We start from the raw sequence: 23,245 nt of genomic DNA, 5'->3' as shown, positions 1-23,245 counted from the left end.
TGGGTGCCTGTACTGATTTAAAGAGGGAGCAGAGAGCAAGAGATAGTAGGTTATGTCACGGTAGGTTAGATCTAGTAAACAACAGCCAATGAGCGACGCAGAGATTGTCACCCAAGCAATGATGCCAAGTACGCGAGTCCATCCCTGAAGGATTTGACCCGCCAGCTCTCGTGAAACCGACTATAATTATCAATCACATTCCTTGGCCTTATTTTGCTTTCCGATGGCATTATATTATATATCTTTCCTCACTATAATACACCATCGCACTACTATTTTCAGTTTTATTGCCGGAATCGCTTATTTTCAATCCTATTCCTTGGACGTATGTTGATCCACGCACTTTGCTTTCCAATGATATTATATTATGGATCTTTCCTCACTATAATACACCATCGCACTACAATTTTCAGTTTTATTGCCGGAATCGCTTATTTTCAATCCTATTCCTTGGACAAATGGTGATTCACGTATTTTGGTTTCCAATGGCATTAAATTATATTATCTACCTTTCCTACCATCTCAGAACAATATTCACAATTTTATTGCCCGAATCAATTATTTTCAATCCTGTTCCTTGCATTTTTTCGAGCATTTTTGCCATTCATTTTCCCAGCACGACTTTAGGAACACTTTTGCTAACTTTACAATTCTTTCCTTTTTGCCGCCGTACAGACCCTAACGCCGTACACTAAGTAAAAGAAAACAAAAGAGAAACGATAATAAAGCAAATGAGAAAAAAGTAGGTAAAATAATCACATCACAAGGACGCGAGCAGAGAGAGAACATTCACAGCGCACGTAGAATTAGATCCATTTGAGGTCTGGGGGGGTACCTCCTGGGCATATGGTAGATCCTATGGCTTTGAAATTTAAGTATGTTGCTTGTTGCTGTTCATCAACGTGATTCTGCAAATTTCACGAAATTTGGGTGAAACTGAAGGGGATACTGAAACAACCTCATTTTTTTTGTTTTTATTTTGGAGCTTTTATTTTTTTGTCAATCGAGTTCAAAAAAATTGTATAGAAACCTTGTTTATATATCTTTATTATGTGTGGATGAAATTGTAAAGTTTTCTTTAGTTTTCGAGAAGAAAAAAAAATTCACCTTCGATTTTCTATACTTTTTATTAGCATGTTTTTTTCATCTTTTCCAAATTTCCTCCACACAAAAAATAGCTCTTTAGTTGTACTTTTCATTGATATATCACAATGGACTCTGAGATTTTCTGTTGAGTTTTTGAAATTTTTTGAAGTGAAAATTGCACGTTTTCGAGAAAACGGCTCCTGAAATTTTTTTCTCATCTTATTGGTGTCTTGCTTATTGTAGTGCTTTGATTGGCATGAAAACTTCACAGAATGTAGCACATTCTGTCTTCTTCCTGGATTAGATATGGTATCTGGTCCCCCTTTTTTAAAAAAAAAAGGAATTATTCACTCAAAGGTGAGGGTTTCAGAAGGCACCACCTTCCTCATTGTCGCCAGATTTTATCTCAGAACTCCCCAGGTTGATATGAGTCGTCCTTTTCTTCTGTTTTTCTCCTTTTCACTTTTGGTGTTGCATGCTGAACTCTTTCTTTATCCAACCACCTCATAGTTTCCTGTATAGATGTTTCACTTCCAAGGAGATGAGTGATGATGTTTGAATATTCATACCCAAAGTTGTTCTCAAGGGCAGTAAGTTTAGCTATGAAGTGAAGTCTCATGCGGCCACAGAATTTGGCTTTGCTACACTTGTTCCAAACCCTAGAATGAATGGATTCATTCGGGTTTTGGGTAGCACCCTTCAGACATCTCTTTAGAAGGCAAATATTCATAGCGAATGTGGTGGCACGTGAAGCATGCTATGTGGCAACACTACCAGCTGTTTAAATGCCCGCCTCAAGGCGCGGGGATTTAAATTTTAAAAAACAAACCTCACCACGCGATACTTCATGGTATCCCCGACATGATAAGCGAAGAAAACAAATTTCGTGGATTTGAAAAATATTCCGCCAAAAATACCCCCAGACTTCCCCCTTAAACTAGAGAGAATTTCAATGCGCGCACTGAGAATGTTAACAAATACGAGGATAAAATATACAGGGGAAGGAGGAGGAGGAGGAAGAGAAGGAGGAGGAAGGATGGTGATAAGAAGGAGATGAAGGAGAAAATAATAAAAGAAAAGAAAATTGAAAAGACGAAGATAAAAGAAAAAAGAAGGAAAGGGAAAGAAAAAAGAATAACAAAAGGAGAAGAGGAGAAGAAAAAGAAAAGAAAAAAGGAAAAAGTATTATACCAAAATAATACCAAGAAAAAAAAGGAGAAAGAACAAATTAGACGAAAAAGAAGAAGAAAAGACGAAGAAAGGAAAAAGAAAAGAGAGGAAGGGGAGGAAGAGGAGGAGAAGGAGGGATAGGCTATGAATATTCCGTGTGCGCGCGTATGTGTGTGTGTGTGTGTGTGTGTGTGTGTGTGTATATATATATATATATATATATATATATATATATATATATATATATATATATATATATATATATATATATAGATATATATATATATATATATATATATATAAGGGGCTGGTACGACAATCTAGCACCGTTGCCATCCCCGTGCGTGTATGACTATTCGACCACTCCTTTGTTATCACCGTAGTACCATTCCTAAAAAAAAACTTTTCCTAATAATTAATTAAACCAGGTGAATATCGTAGCAATAGTGGCAATTTTAATACGATTGCCAAAGTACAAGATATATGGTGGAGCCCGGTTACGGTTGGCCCAACACTGAGCAGAGGTCAAAGGTGCTCTACGTCAGTAACCTAATTTTAGGTTGAGATCACACGAGCAAGACTTCTAGAGGCTGATGTTGGCTCTTTCCAGGTGGTTATCACAGGCTACGTCAAAGGTGGGATAATAGGTGTGGTAATCTAAAGGAGCCCTCCATACGTACACGGCGGCGCATTCGACCACTGCCTACTACTCTCTTGGAATCAATTATTTTCAATCCTGTTCCTTGCACTTACTCGAGCATTTTTGACATTCATTTTGTTCAAAGGGCACACACACACACACACACACACACACACACACACACACACACACACACACACACACATATTCTATTTGTCAAGCACTTGCTATCAACGGGTACTCCCATACACAAACATGACGTTACGATTATCTGGAATGCGCAACACCATCTGCCTCCTCCTCCTCCTCCTCCTCCTCCTACTCCCCCTCTCCTCTTTTTCCTTCGCCTCCATCTTTTCCTATTTCGCGTCCTCCTCCTCCTCTTCCCCTCCTTCCCTCGGTACGTAATGAATGGCCAACAACTTTCTGCAGTAAGTAAAGAAAAGGATCTTGGAATCACTATGTCAAGCGATTTAAAGCCCGGTCAGCATTGTTCAGAGGTAGTTAAAACTGCAAACAAATTGGTTGGCTTCATCGGACGAGTCTTTAATAATAAATCGGAAAAAGTAATATTAAAACTGTATAATTCGTTGGTTCGACCCCGTCTAGAGTACTGTGTACAGTTTTGGTCTCCCTATTACAGAAAAGACAGAAAAGTTGGAACGGGTTCAACGAAGAGTAACAAAGATGATTCCTAGGTTGAGAAATTTATCATATGAACAAAGGCTTAAAGAAGTAAATTTATTCAGCCTATCAAAACGAAGAATGCGAGGCGATCTAATAGAAGTGTTTAAAATATTTAAATAATTCAGTGATATTAATGCGGAAAATTACTTTACAATTGATCGATCAAATAGAACAAGAAGAAATCACAACTTGAAGATAAGTGGTAAAAGATTCTCGTCGTACGAAGCTAAATACTTCTTCAATCGAGTTGTTAATGTTTGGAACTCTCTACCCTGTGATGTCGTTGATAGTACAACAGTTACGGCCTTCAAGAATAGATTAGACAAGTATTTTGAATCCAACCAGCAACTAAGATATTACTCATTGTCATAATAACGTTAAATTCTTTCGAATACTGGTGTCCTTGTCCGTTTTTATCGCCCGGTTAGTGGTATCAGTAATGGAAGTTCTTTCCTCTTTCCTACATACATTCCATGCAGTTTTTCCATGCTGCATGGTTCTTTTTCCTTTCCTGCCAGCTTTGGCTGGAGGGATGGGGGGGTGGGGAGGAGCCTTCGCCTTTGTTGTTCTTCATCTTCCACCTTTGATTAGATAGTTAGTGTAGCTTGTCACAAACAGCCTCGTAAGGACTAGCAGGTCTGTTGTTGTTTGTTCTTCCTTTGTGTTCCTTTGTGCTCGCCTCCCAGGTTATTTTTCAGTTACATTAGAAATAAAAAAACTGTTAAAAATAATATCGGCCCACTACTATTAACCCGATAGCAGCGATGGGACAAATTTGTGGCTTTACCGTGTACCAGCGACGGGCCACATTTTTGCCATGATATAAACCCCCCAAAATAGATGATGCATAAACTGATCACAAATGCGTATATATATATATATATATATATATATATATATATATATATATATATATATATATATATATATATATATATATATATATATATATATATATATATATATATATATATATATTATGAAATGGTTTGCGTAAGTGATGATTTTTTCTCATTTTTCTCGCTTAGAGGGGCCTTTAAGAAACATAATCCCAGCAGCTACCAGGTTAAGTAGCACTACGATTTGTGATGATAAAGGCATGGCGTCGGTCCTAAATTCAACCTTTAGTAGCGTATTTACAAAAGAGAACATGACATCGATTCCAACCCCGAAGAAAAATTTTCAAGGCCCTGAAGAACATAAGCTTGCATTGACCGAAACTGATATCAACGAGGTGCGTGCGTACCTGCAGATAATAGATCCAATATATATCTCCGGGCCCCGATAAATTTATCTCCTCGTGTGTTAAGAGAATGTAGCCAACAGCTAGAATTACCCATACCATTAATATTCAACAAGTCATTAGCACAGGCCAGTGTGCCTCTCGAGTGGAAAAAGGCCAATATTACCCCGATCTTTAAAAAAAGAGACAAAAAACAACCCAGTAATTATCGTCCTATCAGCCTTACGTCTGTCCTAATTAAACTATTCGAAAAAATAATCAGGGATAAAATGATCACTTTCCTTGAAACAAATGAATTGAAAACTGATAGTCAGCATGGAGCTCGTAGTAATCGGTCTTCCCCACCAACCTATTAACCTTTTCCAACGATGTTTATACATGTTGGGACGCCCGAAGCCCATATGACGTAATTTACCTAGATTTTTAGATAGCGTTTGATAAAGTTCCTCACGTTAGGCTTATTTCAAGACTGCACTCCCACGGTATTAACGACCATCTATGTGCGTGGATTCATGATTGGCTTACCGACAGAGAACAATGTGTAGTTCTTAATGGTGAAGCATCGGATTGGCAACCCGTCACCAGTGGCGTTCCCCAAGGTTCGGTCCTGGGGCCAACACTATTCAAAATTTACGTGAATGACTTAAAACGGATATCCTATCAAAAGTAGCCAAATTCGCCGACGACACCAAATTAGGAGGTACGGTAATGAACAGTCAAAGTTGCGAGAACATTCAATCAGACTTAATAAGATTTGCCGACTGGAGCGAAAAATGGCAAATGAGTTTTAACGTAGATAAATGTAAAGTAATGCGCATAGGTGAAAAAAATCCTAACATTAAATATCAGATTCAAGGACATGAGCTCAGCGAAGTATAACAAGAAAAATATTTTGGTGTCATTATCAGTAACACTCTTAAAATGAGCGATCAATGTTCTGCAGCGAGTAAAAAATCCAATATGATGTTGGGATTAATCTCAAGAAACTTTGATTGTAAATCACCCAAATTTATGAAGAGATTATATTTAGCATTTGTAAGACCACACCTAGAATACGCCGTTCAGTTCTGGTCACCGAACTATATCAAAGATCAAGTTTTGCTAGAAAAGATACAGCGACGAGCAACCTAACAAATTCCAGCGCTCCGAAACTTGCCATATGCCGAGCGTTTAAAACGTTTAGATATGTTTTCCCTAAAAAAGCGAAGGATAAGTGGGGACTCAATTGAAGTGTTCGAAATCCTTAATGGATTCGACAACATTAACCCGGATAGTCTATTCCAGAGAGACACCAACACAAGAACACGCAGCAACGGTATGAAGTTAAAGGGAAACCGATGCAACACATTGGTGCGCATAAGTTTTTTCAATAACAGAGTCGTCGATCACTGGAATAGACTCCCACCGTCAGTAGTTAACGCACAGAGTATCAATAGCTTTAAGTCTTCTTTGGATAAGTACTTCAGGGACATAAGATTATACTGACCCTTTTTCGCATGTTTTCAGACAGATTGCAGGATGACCTCAATCTATATTCATATAATTCTCCCCCACAACCTAGATTGCAAGCAGCGTAAGTTAACAATAGAGTAAAGCAACAGTTAATGTCCGCATGACAGGTGGAGTGAGGATTGGGTGCAGTAAGGTGACAGATTACTGGTGCGTGCCTAGTACCGCCGGTAAAACGAGGATCAAGCCTCCACCTGTGCCCCTGAAACTACACCTCACCCATCCTGAGTATTAGGGGGGATTCTGGGGCTGCCCTGTGTAGGCCACTCGTCCTCTTCCAGTCTCCCTGTATATTTATGTTCTTATGTTCTTATGTAATGAAGTCATTTTCTCCCTCAGCTTAGGTTACCAGTAGTGTAAGTTAAGGGTAGTAATTTCCTCTTATTTCTCTCTTTACTGTAAAATTTCCATGGCCCTTTCTTCCTTAAAGGTACATGGTGTTCTCTTCTAACTATTTCCTGCCGGCACGTTGCCGGAGGGAGAGGTGGGTGGGGAGGAGCCTTCATCTTTTCTGTCCTGTCTTACCACACGTAGATTCCTAGTAGTAGCGGTAGTAAACAGACACCCTCGCCATAGACCGATAGATCTTCTTGTGTCTGTTCCTCCTATGTATGTATCTTTTCCTATTTCGCCTCCTCCTCCTCCTCCTCCTCCTCCTCCTCCTCCTCCTCCTCCTCTTTTTCCCCTCCTGCCCCCCTCTCCTCCTTCTCTCTTTTTGATTAGCTTCTGGTCTTCCCACTACTACTACTACTACTACTACTACTACTACTACTACTACTATTACTACTACTAATGCTACTACTACTACTACTAATAATAATAATAATAGTAATAATAATAATAATAATAATAATAATAATAATAATAATAATAATAATAATAATAATAATAATAATATTACTACTAATACTACTCCATCCTAGGAGATTTCAGTGTCCACCACTATCTTTGGCTTTCATCCGCTTTCACTGATCAGCCTGGTGAACAAGCCTACAACTTTGCTCTCCTCAATGACCTAGAGCAGTTGGTTCAGCACCCTACTCGTATTCCCGACCGTCTTGAAGACAGGCCCAACATTCTAGACCTCTTCCTTTTCTCTAACCCTTCTGCCTACTCTGTCAAACTGTTCTCTCATTGGGTTCCTCCGATCACAACCTTATTTCTGTATTCTGTCTTATCGCTCCTGTACACTCTCTAAACCCACCGAAGAGGCGATGCTTCTGGCATTTTGCTTCAGCTCTGTGGGACGACCTGAGGAAGTACTTTTCCGATTTCCCATGAAATGATTAATGGTTCCAGGAGAGAGACCCCTCTGTGTGTCCCTAGCGCATCACAAAGGTGATTGTCTCAGGAATGGAGGCATACATTCCACGTAGATTCTCTACTCCCCATGCTAAAAAGCCTTGGTTTAATCACGCTTATTCTCGTGCTGTCAAAGATAGAGAGGCAGCTCACAAAAGGTACCAGAGTCTTCGAACTCCCGCTAACCATGACCTTTACATTTCCGGCCGGAATCTTGCCAAATCTATTTTCCGACTTAACAAAAACTCCTTTATCCATAGCAAACGTCAACACCTTGCTTTCTCTAATTCTTCCAGAGACTTCTGGCACTTAACCAAAAATATTTCCTCCAATTTCACTTCTTTCTCTTTCCCCCCTCTTAACCCAGACGGCAGCACTGCCGTCTCTTCTATTTCCAAGGCTGAACACTTCGCTCAGACTTTCTGTAACAACTCCACTCTGGACGATTCTGGGCATATTCCTCCTATTATTAAGATACCGCCCTATAGCTTTACTTTCCTGTCTATCTAAAGCTTTTGAATCAATCCTTAACCGGAAGACTCAAAAGCACCTTTCCACTTCTAACCTTCTATCTGATCGCCAGTATGGGTTCCGCAAGGGGCGTTCTACTGGCGATCTTCTTAACTGATTCTTGATCATCCTCTCTTGGCCGTTTCGGTGAAACTTTCTCTGTTGCGCTAGACATATCGAAAGCCTTCGATAGAGTCTCTCATAAGTCTTTGCTTTCTAAACTACCCTTTTTCGGATTCTACCCTTCTTTCTGTTCTTTTATTTCCAGTTTCCTTTCCGGCCGTTCTATATCTGCTGTGGTAGACGATCATTGTTCTTCCCCTAAACCGATGAACAGTGGTGTTCCACAGGGCTCTGTCCCACTCTCTTCCTCTTATTCATCAATGATCTTCTTTCCACAATAAAGTGTCCTATCCACTAATACACTGATGCCTCCACTCTGCTTTATTTAACTTTTTTCAATAGGAGACCCTCTCAACAGGAATTACATGACTCCAGGCTGGAGGGTGCAGAAAGCTTAACCTCAGACCTTACTATTATTTCCAATTGGAGTAAAAGGAACTTTGTGTCCTCCAATGCCTCAGAACCCCACTTTCTCCACCTATCAACTCGACACAATCTTCCAAACACCTCTCCCCTATTCTTCGACAACACTCAGCTGTCACCTTCAACACTAAACATCCTCGGTCTATCCTTAACTCAAAATCTTAACTGGAAACTTCACATCTCCTCTCTTACTAAATCAACTTCCTCGAGGTTGGGCGTTCTGTATCGTCTCCGCCAGTTCTTCTCCCCCGCACAGTTGCTATCCATATACAGGGGCCTTGTCCGCCCTCGTATGGAGTATGCATCTTACATGTGGGGAGCTCCACTCACATTGCTCTCTTGGACAGACTGGAGTCTAAGGCTCTTCGTCTCATCAGCTCTCCTCCTGTTACTGATAGTCTTTTACCTCTAAATTTCCGCCGCCATGTTGCCTCTCTTTCTATCTTCTATCGATATTTTCGCGCTAACTGAACTTGCTAACTGCATGCATCTCCCCCTCCCGCGGCCCCGCTGCACGCGAGTTTCTACTCATGCTCATCCCTATACTGTCCAAACCCCTTATGCAAGAGTTAACCAGCATCTTCACTCCTTCGTCCCTCACGCTGGTAAACTCTGGAACAATCTTATTTCATCTGTATTTCCTCCTGCCTATGAATTGAATTCTTTCAAGAGATGGGTATCTGAACACCTCTCCTCTCGAAATTGACCTCACTTTCGGCCACCTCTTTGGATTCTTTTTGGGAGCAGCGAGTAGCAGGCTTTTTTTATTATTATTGTTTCTTTTTTGTGTGTGCCCTTAAACTGTCTCCTTTGTTGCAAAAAAAAAAGTACTACTACTACTACTAATAATACTACTACTATTACTACTATTAGAGGCACTGCGAAAATAGCAGAGAAAGGACCATTAAATTATGTACAATGTCTAGCCGTCTCCCAACACCCTCTGTCAAGGCAGTTTCTTGCTACAGTTGGTGTGCGGAAATTGCGATAAAATATTGGAGCCGACACACTCCGACATTTTTGGCTTATTTTCAATAACTAAACCAGATAGAGAAGAAAGGTTATTGAATTTTCTCCAAGAGAAAATTATGTCATTTTATCAACACCCTCCGGCAAGCCAGGAACAATGGTACAACTAAAGAGTTTTGCCTGAAGAAAATGGAAGAAGATGGACAACCTGACATGTATATCCTCTCATATTTTTGTATTTACTTGGTATTTCCGTACAGCTTAGAGCAATTTCGAAAGTAGCACTTCCTCCTGTATTGTTTCATTTTTTTCAACAACCAAATACGATAGAAACGTTCTGGAAAAAGCAACAAAACGAACATTGAATTATTCAGAAGTTAAGACTATGGCAGGCTCTTAACCTCCTCTTATAAGATAAGAACAATGCTTAAACTCCAGAGGTTGATGAATGAAAATTGTGAAAAATGGTGAAACTGACACAAACACCATCCTGCAATTGTTCATTTGTTTCAATACCTGTACCAGATAGAGACATTTCGAAAGTAGCGGCAGAAATAACATTAAATGGCCAATACGATGACATCATGGCATGCTCCTAACACTCCACTAGTGCCCGGCAAAAATTACAAAGATGTACAGTATTCTTTGGTAGTGTCCTAAGAAAAATTGCCGGTCTGACCCGTACTTCCTCTGACATTTTTTTCCTTGCTATCCATAATTAAACCAGATAGAGACATTCCGAAAGTATCAGCAAAAGGAGCATAAAATGTTTCATAAGGTAAACCCAGGGCAGGCTCCTAACACTCTCTGGTAAGTTAGGAACAAAGCTATAACTCTGGGCGGTTTTGTGAGAGAATCGTACAAATGGTGGGAATGACCCGTACATCCTCCTACATTTTTTTTTCTCAGTACCTTAACGAGATGGAAAGTACCATCAGAAAGAACATGGAATGGTCCGTAGGTGAGGGCCATGGCAGCTTCCAACACCCTCTGGCAATTTAGAAACAATGGTATGTATGTGGGCGTTGGTGAGCGAAAATTGCATAAAATGGCGGAACGGGCTCAGACATCCTCCTACATTTATACCTTTTTCTCAATACCTGAACCAGATAGAACAAAACGGAGAGTAGCAGCAAAAAGAGCACTAAATATTTTATACGGTGTGCAGGCTCTCACGGACACCGCCTCAGGACGTGTGGGCCTGCCCGCGTGGTTCCCCGAGGACGTGTTCCCCGACGTTACCAAAGCCGCCTGGTGGGAGTTGTGGATAGGTGTGTATCGCTACAGTGACTATGTGGAGTTTCTTGTACAGCTTGGTGATAGTTATAATGAGTGTTACTCCTGGGTCACCATTGACAAGCTACAGAGTGTGGAGGTGGTGGGTTACGGAGCCTCAAGATGGAGACGCGACACACCACCACCTGGCTGTCCCAATCAAGGAATTAACCTCTCAGCGCTCGTGCCAGAAAACAGACCCACTTGCACTGCGCTCCCAATCATCACACCAGCCACTCCGCCCACTCCACCAGCCTCTCCACCCCCGCCCACTCCACTACCCACTACACCCCAATCCACCCCAGAAGTCACTACATATCCGCCCATTCTAGTGGAGGTGGCAGAGATGATGGCAGTTTTGACCGTGATGATCGGGGACATGTACCACACACTACAGCGTCTCGAAGCGGAACTAAGTAAGTGTGTGTGTGTGTGTGTGTGTGTGTGTGTGTGTGTGTGTGTGTGTGGTCGCGCTTGGTGTGCTCATGTTAACTGATAAGTAGGTAGGTTGGTAGGGGAGGTAACAACAACAACAATAATAATAATAATAGTAGTAGTAGTAGTAGTAGTAGTAGTAGTAGTAGTAGTAGTAGTAGTAATAATAATAATAATAATAATAATAATAATAATAATAATAATAATAATAATAATAACAATAACAATAATAATAAATAAATAAACATTAACACTAGAATCACAGCCTCCTCCTCCTCCCCCAGAAGCGGCCCGGGGTCCTGCCTGGCCCGGAACACACCACGGCCGGCCGCATCCTCAGCGAGTCTGAAACAGCCCAGCCTAAACGAGAAATGGACCAATCACAGCGCGCGCTGAGCCAGGCCAAGCACTGCCCGCTGGTGACGTCATTGCTTAGACTATATACACAGTTGTATCACATAATTATACGCCACGTGATTGTCTCCATGTATCTCGCTTAAGGACAATAAACACTCAGAGAATATAGTGAAAGAAAGTGTTTCCCTTCCCTTCCCTTCCCTTTCATCTCCTCCCCTTCCCTTCCCTTCCCAAGACTTCCCTTCCCTTTCCTTCTCTTCCCAAGACTTCCCTTCCGTTCCCTTCCTTTCCCTTCCCAAGACTTCCCATCCCTTCCCTTCCCTTCCCTTCCCTTCCCTTCCCTTCTCTTTCTTTCCCTTCCCTTCCCTTCCCTTCCTCATCTTTTCTCTCATCTGTGCCCGTATCCTCACGAGCTATCAACTTTTACTCCTAAAGTTACTATCAAAGTTAATAGTTTCAAATTATTAAGAGTAAAAGCTATCCTCATCAACTTTGAGTGTAAGTATTAGCAAATCCTGGCTACTATTATCTTCTTCTTCTTCTTCTTTATGGCGGGCTCGTTGCTAAGGACGCCTCCGTGCAAAACGTAAACATCCGACATGAATTAAGTAAATATTTCAAAAGAAAAATAAAGAAAACATGTATAAATGTATAACAAAAACATAATAAATGGCAAACACAAGAAAATATTGAGTTTTGTGGCAGATAGAAGCAGCCTCAAAGGCTGCTTTTACTCCGTCACTCGTCAATACCCTTATCTCCCCTCCTGCGTCACGACTTGCTCTGCTGAAATTACCGCACCATAACCACGTCATCTGCCCCAATGAGCACATCTACGGGCCGGGGAACCAGCGCAGAAAAGGAGTAAGTTTAATTGGTCGCCAGATGAAACGGCCTTCTTACATCAAATTCATGAAAAAATACGTATAATCAGAGGGTGTTATAGGAAGAGTATCACCCCTGAGGATAAGAAGAGAGCGTGGACTGAAGTGGCAGAAGCTGTAACAAGGTTAGTAATCATATATTCATGGTTCAGTTAGCTTACAAACTAACCTAACATAATCAAGTGGGTATTTTTTTGCATTATAACACAACCACTGACCTTCCAAACAGAACATACCTTTTTATTCTGTATCGGAATATTTCATTATGACCATTTCTGCCACAACCCCCTCTCCCTCTACAACCTAACATAACTAAACCTAACCATGTCAAACCTGCCCCGTATTACCGAACACATCCTAACTTAAGATGCTAAGTTTGTTGGGGGGGAAGAGGGGGGTGGTATAGATAGTTAAGGCATATTTGCCCTTTTTTTATTCTTTATTTATTTTCATTTTTTTTTGGGGGGGGAAGGGGGGGGGGGATGCTAGGCATGCCAGACTATGGACACTTTTACAAGTACTTTATGTCAAGACTATATGGGAATAGGTAGGTTTCGTGAGAATGGTAAAGTAAGATTAAAATAGTATTTTTTTTTTTTTACAACAAAAGAGGCAGCTCAAGGGCAACAAAAAAAGAAAACAATTATAAAAAAAAAGCCCGCTACTCGCTGCTCCTAAAGTAAAAGGGGTGGCCGAAAGGAAGATCAAATACAGGAGGAAAGGTGTCCTGATACCCTCCTCTTGAAAGAGTTCAAGTCGTAGCCAGGAGGAAATACAGATGAAGGAAGATTGTTCCAGAGTTTACCAGCGTGAGGGATGAAAGAGTGAAGATGCTGGTTAACTCTTGCATAAGGGCTTTGGACAGTATAAGGATGAGCATGAGTAGAAAGTCGAGTGCAGCGGGGCCGCGGGAGGGGGGGAGGCATGCAGTTAGCAAGTTCAGAAGAGCAGTCAGCGTGGAAATATCGATAGAAGATAGAAAGAGAGGCAACATTGCGGCGGAATTTAAGAGGTAGAAGACTATCAGTATGAGGAGGAGAGCTGATGAGACGAAGAGCCTTAGCCTCCACTCTGTCCAGAAGAGCTGTGTGAGTGGAGCCCCCCCACACATGAGATGCATACTCCATACGAGGGCGGACAAGGCCCCTGTATATGGACAGCAACTGTGCAGGGGAGAAGAACTGGCGGAGACGGTACAGAACGCCCAGCCTCGAGGAAGTTGATTTAGTAAGAGATGAGATATGAAGTTTCCAGTTGAAATTTTGAGTTAAGGATAGACCGAGGATGTTTAGTGTTGAGGAGGGTGATAGCTGGGTGTTCTCAAAGAATAGGGGATAGTTGTTTGGAAGATTGTGTCGAGTGGATGGGTGGAGAAACTGTGTTTTTGAGGCGTTGAAGGACACCAGGTTCTTCTTGCCCCAATCGGAAATAATAGTAAGGTCTGAGGCTAAGCGTTCTGCAGCCTCCAGCCTTGAGTCGTTAAGTTCCTGAAGGGTGGGTCTTCTATTAAAAGAAGTTGAGTAATGCAGAGTGGAATCATCGGCGTAGGAATGGATAGGACAGTTCGTTTTGGAAAGAAGATCATCAGTGAACAACAGAAAAAGAGTGGGAGATAGGACAGAACCCTGTGGGACACCACTGTTTATAGATTTAGGGGAAGAACAGTGACCGTCTACCACGGCAGAAATAGAACGGTCAGAAAGGAAACTGGAGATAAAGGTACAGAGAGAAGGATAGAAACCGTAGGAGGGTAGTTTAGAAAGCAAAGATTTGTGCCAGACCCTATCAAAAGCTTTTGATATGATCAGCGCAATAGCAAAAGTTTCACCGAAACGGCTAAGAGAGGATGACCAAGAGTCAGTTAAGAAGGCTAGAAGATCACCAGTAGAACGCCCCTTGCGGAGCCCATACTGGCGATCAGATAGAAGGTCAGAAGTGGAAAGGTGCTTTTGAATCTTCCGGTTAAGGATTGATTCAAAAGCTTTAGATAGACAAGAAAGTAAAGCTATAGGGCGGTAGTTTGAGGGATTGGAGCGGTCACCCTTCTTAGGCACAGGCTGTATGAAGGCATACTTCCAGCAAGAAGGAAAGGTAGATGTTGACAGGCAGAGGCGAAAGAGTTTGACCAAGCAGGGTGACAGCACGGAGGCATAGCTTTTAAGGACAATAGGAGGCACTCCATCAGGTCCATAAGCCTTCTGAGGATTGAGGCCAGAGAGGGCATAGAAAACATCATTTTGAAGAATCTTTATAACAGGCATAAAGGAGTCAGAGGGGGGATGAGTAGGAGGAATTTGCCCAGAATCGTCCAGAGTGGAGTTTTTAGAAAAAGTTTGAGAGAAGAGTTCAGCCTTAGAGATAGATGAGACGGCAGTGTTGCCGTCAGGACTGAGGAGTGGAGGGAAAGATGAAGAAGTGAAGTTGGAGGAGATGTTTTTGGCTAGATGCCAGAAGTCACGGGAAGAGTTAGAGAAAGCAAGGTTTTGACATTTTCTATTAATGAAAGAATTTTTGGTTAGTCGGAGAATAGATTTGGCACGATCTCAGGCAGAAATGTAAAGTTCATAATTAGCATTAGTTTGAAGGCTCTGGTACCTTTTGTGAGCTACCTCTCTATCATTGACAGCACGAGAACAAGCGTGATTAAACCAAGGCTTTTTAGCGTGAGGAGTAGAGAAAGAACGAGGAATGTATGCCTCCATTCCAGAGACAATCACCTATGTGATGCGCTGAGCACACACAGAGTGGTCTCTAACCTGGAAGCAATAATCATTCAACGGGAATGGAAAAGTACATCCTCAGGTCGTCCCACCGAGCTGAAGCAAAATGCCAGAAGCATCGCCTCTTCGGTGGGTCCAGAGGGTGTACAGGAGCGATAGGACAGGATGCAGAAATAAGATTGTGATCGGAGGAGCCCAACGGAGAGAACAGTTTGACAGAATAAGCAGAAGGGTTTGAGGTAAGGAAGAGGTCTAGAATGTTGGGCCGATCTCCAAGACGGTCGGGAATACGTGTAGGGTGCTGGACCAACTGCTCTAGGTCGTTAAGGATAGCAAAGTTGTAGGCTTGTTCACCAGGATGGTCAGTGAAAGAGGATGAAAGCCAAAGCTGGTGGTGAACATTGAAATCTCCTAGGATGGAGATTTCAGCGAAGGGAGAGTGGGTCAAGATGTGCTCCACTTTAGAATTCAAATATTATATTATATTATAGTATATTTATAGCATTGGTCAAATAGATTATAGTGATATAATGTTAGATTGGAATGTACTCAAGATAATGAAATTAAGGTTAACGCTTTTATTTTTTTGTTACATATTCACATATTCATGATTCAAGTAACTTTCAAACTAACCTAACCTCGTCAAATGGGTATTTTTGTATACGAACACAACCACAGAGTTTCCAAGCAGAACATACTTTTTCCTACTGCTCCACGTGAATAGCATCATCATGACCATTTCTGCTGCAACCCCCACTCCCTCAACAATCTAACATAACTAAACCAACTCCTGCTAAACCTGTCCTACCTAACACGTCCTAACCTAGCATGGTAGGTCCCCAAGTTTGTTAGGGTGGAAAGGGGGTTAGTATAAGATAGTCAAGTCATATTTACCTGTTGTTTTATTTATTCCTTATTTAGATTTTTTTTTTTTTTTTTTTGGGGGGGGGGTTGGGCATGCCAGACTCTCAACACTTTTACAAGTATTTTATGTTAAGACTATATCGGAATAGGCAGATTTGATGAGAATGGTAAAGTAAGATTAAAATATTATTTTGATAGCATTGGTCAAACAGTTTCTGGTGATATAATGTTAGGTTAGAAGTACTCAAAAGAATGGAATTAAGATTAATGTTTTGATTTTTTTTGTATAGCTGTATTGTGTAATAACATCCTACTTAGAGAAAAGGATTTTATAAAAGTAGGTAATGAAAAGTAATATTTATGGCCATGTTCATAACAACTAAAAAGATAATGTCTTATGATGCATGTAAATAAAATACCAGTACTGATTTAGCTTTCCATCACAGTATGTGTTAAATGTTATTGGAGAAGGTATGGGAAATAAATAGTATGCCATAGTGAAACGATTAAGAGACTTGCTTTACATTTATACCCTGACAGTGCCTTCCCTGGGAGTGGACCCCGTACGCAGGATGACTGTGAGAGGCGTTGGTACAACGTACAACAAAAATCAAAGCCTCGCATTGCCAAGTGCAAGAATGAGCAGCGGCAGACTGGTTATTTTTTTTTGTTGTTATGTCTTTAAATGTAAAAATTATATTAGTTTTTTTATGTGGTCACAGAATGCAGCTATACTGGCCACAATGCCTTTATTTCAGCTTAAACTTCATAAGTTCATAGCAGTGAACTGCATATTTGATAAAGATTTTTTTTTAATGTTCATCTGTCAATGACTATCAATCTATCTAAATACCTTGGCTGTCTTCCCCCAGTGAAGGGTTTTAGCCAAGACAGGCACACACTCACTCACACATTCACACTCATGTACACCACTCTCTCAGCTGCACAGCCCCTGAGGGAGTAAAAAAGGCCCTCACTGCCCTCACTGTATGGGGGATTAGCTGCACAGTTCAGACAGGGAACTTCCACACCAAGGCCTCACAGCATACACTGGTTTACCCCTGCCCCTTCATAACAATGACATTTCCCCTAGCACCTGAGTGCCCCACACGTGTGGCACCACAGATACGCAGGCGCCTGCCTATATAACCATGACATTAACTGTGGTAGATAAACTGGTGTATGACATCATAGGCTGCTCGTCTCATGTATTTGAAGGGGTACCAGAGCCATTCAGCTTTGACACAGCTGATGATGTGTTAGGGATAGGACAGCAGCAGCAGTCAAGCAGCAGTGAAATATTGACTGGCCTGTATGGTTTTGGCAAAAACTTTTATATTCTCATTAAAACAATTTATTAATCACTCTTAAATTCATATTCTTTGTAGATACACACTTTATCAGTCAATTATTTTACAACCAATAACAAATAGTGGAATATTTCTGTTAATAAGTAATATTTCACCTTTAAGACCCTTTTTCTTCAACTATGTACCTATTTAACCCATCCGCTACGATTGGCATGGATTTGGCTTTCACTGGTAGCCTGGTCACATAATAGTCCCAGGTCTTTCTCTGCCTCTGCGGTGGATAGTGGAGTGTTTCCCATGTGGTATTGGTATGCTGGATATCCCCTCCCAAGTGTAGGACTACATTTTCTTCACCGAATTGTAGTAGCCACTTTTTTTTCCATTTCTGAGGTTTGGTGATGTTTTCTTGTAGGAAATCCGCAATTAAGGGGTTAAGTTACATGCATTAATCATGACTAATATATGACGCTTTTTTTCAGCCCCGCTGCTGTATTGCTAGAGACCATCCCAGCACATTGTTCATTACTCGTGGTAAAGATACCATCAGCTGCTCCGGCAACAGCCACTGCTTCAACATCTGCTAGCCCTATGACACCAGCCACTACTTCATCATCTGCTGGCCCAATGACACCTGCCACTGCAAGGGATGACAATGAAGCTGCTCCACCACAGTCACCACCTACTTCATCGGAGTTAAGAAATGCCTTTCATAGGGCAGCAGTATAATTTTTTGATGCTGGGGCTGATTATTACTGCCTCAAGGCTATGATTTTGTCACTTTTTTTTTATTACTGAGCAGGTTAGGATGGAAGGGGTGAAAAATAATCTCTGTTGTTTTTCGACAGAAATGGTTAGCAAATTCATTCAAAGCACAAAATTTACTAGAAAAAAAATTGCGTGCCATTGTGAGTGGGTTCACTTGAGATTAGGCTCCAGTACGCCTCCGTGGTATAGTGGTCAGCATGCCCGGCTTCTACGCTGGCCCGGGTTCGAATCCCGGCCCGGGCAGTCGGCGTGCAGCTCACCCAGCTGATCATCCTTCCTCTCGGGCTGGTCGATAAATGACTACCTGGGGAAACCTAGGGAAACTGTGGTAACCCGGATGTCACACTGGCCCTGTGTCCCGGGGTAATGGGCTCCCTCCCACCACAGGCTCAAGGGCCAATGTTACGGAGATGAGCACCGAAGCCACGCGTTGCTACAGCGTATGCCCCAACTTTACTTTTACCTTTATTGGCTCGACTGACAGCCATGGCTTTGTATGTCGAAGGTACTGGTTCAATCACCACAGCCAGCACTCTCTAACTTGGATTTTTCCGAGTTCCCTAGAGCCTAGATTAATTTATCGGTGTTAAATGAGGAGATTTGCACCGGCACCCAGTCATGGGTGTTACAAGATACGTTGTTACAATCAGGGGCGTCATTTGGACTTCAAAAGTGGGAGGGACATTATATATATATATATATATATATATATATATATATATATATATATATATATATATATATATATATATATATATATATATATATATATATATATATATATATATATATATATATATATATATATATATATATATATATATATATATACCATCATTTGCTTATAACACCTTTAGGCACTGATCATATTTGCATTTTATGTAGTCTGTGATGCAGGCAGGATATTCATTAGCACCTAATTAGACTCATGCTGCTCCCCAGTGCTCTCTGATGCACTCACAATCAAAGATGTAGTATACCTATATGGTAGCATTGAGTAATCTTAGGTCACTTGGTAAAGTGTTCACCTAAGTCCGACCCAAGCTGACAACATAAACCTAAGCGTGTTTGCAAGCTGAGTGTTTAGAATATTGGCATAATAATAAAAGATGCAGAAAACTGGATTCCACTACTTTATTGAATAAATGAATAAATATATACTGAATTTGTAATGGAGCCAAGATAAAAAAGCTATGTTTTTCAGTGGTCATACCATGATCTCATGAAAATAAATAGGTTGACATATATAATTAATTACTACATATTTTGGTATGATGACCATTGCACGTTAATACCATAGCTTTGCTAGCATTGAGTAATCTTAGGTCACTTGGTAAAGTGTTCACCTAAGTCCGACCCAAGCTGACAACATAAACCTAAGCATGTTTGCAAGCTGAGTGCTTAGAATATTGGCATAATAATAAAAGATGCTGAAAACTAGATTCCACTACTTTATTTAATATTTGAGTAATTATATACTGAATTTGTAATGGAGCCAAGATAAAAAAAAGCTATGTTTTTCAGTGCTCATACCATGATCTCATGAAAATAAATAGGTTGACATATATAATTAATTACTAGGACTATAGGACTACCATCCTATAGCTTTACACTCTTGTCTATCTAAAGCTTTTGAATCAATCCTTAACCGGAAGATTCAAAAGCACCTTTCCACTTCTGACCTTCTATCTGATCGCCAGTATGGGTTCCGCAAGGGGCGTTCTACTGGTGATCTCCTAGCCTTCTTAACTGACTCTTGGTCATCCTCTCTTAGCCGTTTCGGTGAAACCTTTGCTATTGCACTGGACATATTAAAAGCTTTTGATAGGGTCTGGCACATATCATTGCTTTCCAAACTACCCACCTACGGTTTCTATCCTTCTCTCTGTACCTTTATCTCCAGTTTCCTTTCTGACCGTTCTATTTCTGCTGTGGTAGACGGTCACTGTTCTTCCCCTAAATCTATTAACAGTGATGTCCCACAGGGTTCTGTTCTATCTCCCACTTTTTTACTGTTGTTCATTGATGATCTTCTTTCCAAAACGAACTGTCCTATCCATTCCTACGCCGATGATTCCACTCTGCATTACTCAACTTCTTTTAATAGAAGACCCACCCTACAGGAACTTAACGACTCAAGGCTGGAGGCTGCAGAACGCTTAGCCTCAGGCCTTACTATTATTTCCGATTGGGGCAAGAGGAACCTGGTGTCCTTCAACGCCTCAAAAACACAGTTTCTCCACCTATCCACTCGACACAATCTTCCAAACAACTATCCCCTATTCTTTGACAACACCCAGCTATCACCTTCCTCAACACTAAACATCCTCGGTCTATCCTTAACTCAAAATTTCAACTGGAAACTTCATATCTCATCTCCTACTAAATCAGCTTCCTCGAGGCTGGGCGTTCTGTACCGTCTCCGCCAGTTCTTCTCCCCCGCACAGTTGCTGTCCATATACAGGGGCCTTGTCCGCCCTCGTATGGATTATGCATCTCATGTGTGGGGGGGCTCCACTCACACAGCTCTTCTGGACAGAGTGGAGGCTAAGGCTCTTCGTCTCATCAGCTCTTCTCCTCATACTGATAGTCTTCTTCCTCTTAAATTCCGCCGCAATGTTGCCTCTCTTTCTATCTTCTATCGATATTTCCACGCTGACTGCTCTTCTGAACTTGCTAACTGAATGCCTCCCCCCCTCCCGCGGCCCCGCTGCACTCGACTTTCTACTCATGCTCATCCTTATTCTGTCCAAACCCCTTATGCAAGAGTTAACCAGCATCTTCACTCTTTTATCCCTCACGCTGGTAAACTCTGGAACAATCTTCCTTCACCTGTAATTCCTCCTGCCTACGACCTGAACCCTTTCAAGAGGAGGGTATCAGGACATCTCTCCTCTCGTATTTGACCTTGCTTTCGGCCACCTCTTTTGTTTCTTTTTTGGGAGCGGCGAGTGGCGGGCTTTTTTATTATTGTTTTCTTGTTTTGTGTGCCCTTGAGCTGCCTCCTTTGTTCTAAAAAAAAATAAAAATTGTTATGACAACTATTGCACATTAATACCATAGCTGTGAATCCAATGATGAATATCTTCAAGCAAGACACAAATAGCAAGAGATTAGTCACCAATTCACTCAGTAAACACAATACTCCAGAAAAGTATGCACTGAATTCACAATAAAGTTGTTTTTCCACTTGGAACTTTGTAAACAGAAACCAAGTAACCTCGTTTTACTTCACTCATAAGTCATGATGTACGCGATGTGGTCACCTCGACCTTTCGTTCCTCCTCCCTCACACTAACAGACGTCACTAACAAGCTTTCTTACCACCATTATCTCAATACGAATAACCGGCAGGAGTAATTTGTTTTCTAACCTGATTTTAAAGCAACAATAATTATAAATCATATTCTAAATTACATTTTAATGCAATTTTAATGTCATTTTTTTTCATTTGCATGTGTGTACCTTTCTGCTACAAATAAAAGTGTTTTTCCCATGTTTTGTTTTCCTTAACTCAAATATTTCACTTTTTAATCAATAACAAAGGCATCAAACACTAATTGTATGTTCAAGCTATGTAAGTTTTTTTTTCTGTTCACATAAACTACTTCGTTTTCCTTTGGTGCCATTATTTTCACATGGGTGCAGTCTATCACTCACACAACACCGGCAAGTTGGTACAATTCTGCTTGCTTTTACGGATCTCCACCCTATCAAGGGAAGACTGGATAAACCTCCCGACTACCTACGTCCTACGGGTCACTGAGGGTGGCCAGAGTTTCCGCAATCACACTGCTTACACTACTCTGACTTACCCCAAACTCATCACTTGAACACTGCAGCATTTTTCCTGTAGCCAAGTATCTAGGTCAAAATCACTCTCAACCCCGGGGTGAGGGAATGCTCCCTTTGAACTGGATCTTGTAGCTCTCTTCTCACCAAATCAGTCACATACTCCATTCCTGCACGGTCTAATATGTATCTCTTGACAAGTTCACCATTGTTATACAGTTCCAAAGCGTCCTATCGAACTCTAAATTGCGGAGGCGGGCTGGGCGAGGAAGTCCGGCGGCTATGTTGATATGGGTCTGGGTCTGGGATTCACTATTAACTTTACTATTAAGTTTTTAGAAGTCCTCGCCAGTACTCCCAAGTTAATACCAAAGTTAATAGTAAGTATTAGGCTAATAGTTGTTGAGGATACACTTTGAGAGTGAAGTTAATACTAAAGTCGAAAGTTAATACCAAGTTTAGTATTAATAGTTGTCGAGGATACGGGCCCTGATCTCCATCTCCTCCTCCTCCTTCTCTTCTTCCTTGCTTCTCCTCCTCTCTCCCACAACACGTGTCTCGCTTGTTGGCGGAGAGGGGTCTGGCTGGGCCGTGATTGGCTGGCGGCGGCGAGCAACGAGAAGCGAGCCAATAACAGCAAGCGAGGCGACCGACAGATTAGGGAGGCTGATGATTGGCTGCTGGCGGGAAAGGGGAGAGGGGGAGGGAGAGGAACTGAGGAGAGAGAGAGAGAGAGAGAGAGAGAGAGAGAGAGAGAGAGAGAGAGAGAGAGAGAGAGAGAGAGAGAGAGAAAATATGAGATCACACAGGAATGGGAGAGAAAAGAAGAGAGAGAGAGAGAGAGAGAGAGAGAGAGAGAGAGAGAGAGAGAGAGAGAGAGAGAGAGAGAGAGAGAGAGAGAGAGAGAGAGAGAGAGAGAGAGAGAGAGAGAGAGAGAGAGAGAGAGAGAGAGAGAGATAGCTACCTCTGTTCCGAAAAAATAAAAGGAAAAACAGACTGGCTCCGCTAAAACATAAAACAAAACATCCCCAAAAGACTGACTCCGCTACACGAGGAAGGACGACCTCGGTGAGTCCGGCACAAGAGAAGATGTCGCCACTATAAACACTTGCCTGCACCATGACGGGCTGGGGCCGAACACCATCCAGGCCCCTCAAGCAAGCCTACCGGCGTTATAGGCG

General features: G+C 41.5%; 1 long non-coding RNA gene across 1 annotated transcript; it reads left to right on the top strand.

Moving 5' to 3' along the window:
* The first annotated feature begins 12,392 nt into the window (after window positions 1-12,392).
* LOC126983141 (uncharacterized) lies at window positions 12,393-18,242 on the top strand. The gene is made up of 3 exons (XR_007735515.1): window positions 12,393-12,738; window positions 16,738-16,853; window positions 17,987-18,242. It is a non-coding gene; the product is annotated as an uncharacterized LOC126983141 (long non-coding RNA).
* Window positions 18,243-23,245: the final 5,003 nt, after the last annotated feature.

The sequence above is a fragment of the Eriocheir sinensis genome, chromosome 53 (genome assembly GCF_024679095.1).
Source record: "Eriocheir sinensis breed Jianghai 21 chromosome 53, ASM2467909v1, whole genome shotgun sequence".
Classification (NCBI taxonomy): domain Eukaryota; kingdom Metazoa; phylum Arthropoda; class Malacostraca; order Decapoda; family Varunidae; genus Eriocheir; species Eriocheir sinensis.
This window is presented reverse-complemented; position numbering and strand designations above follow the sequence as displayed.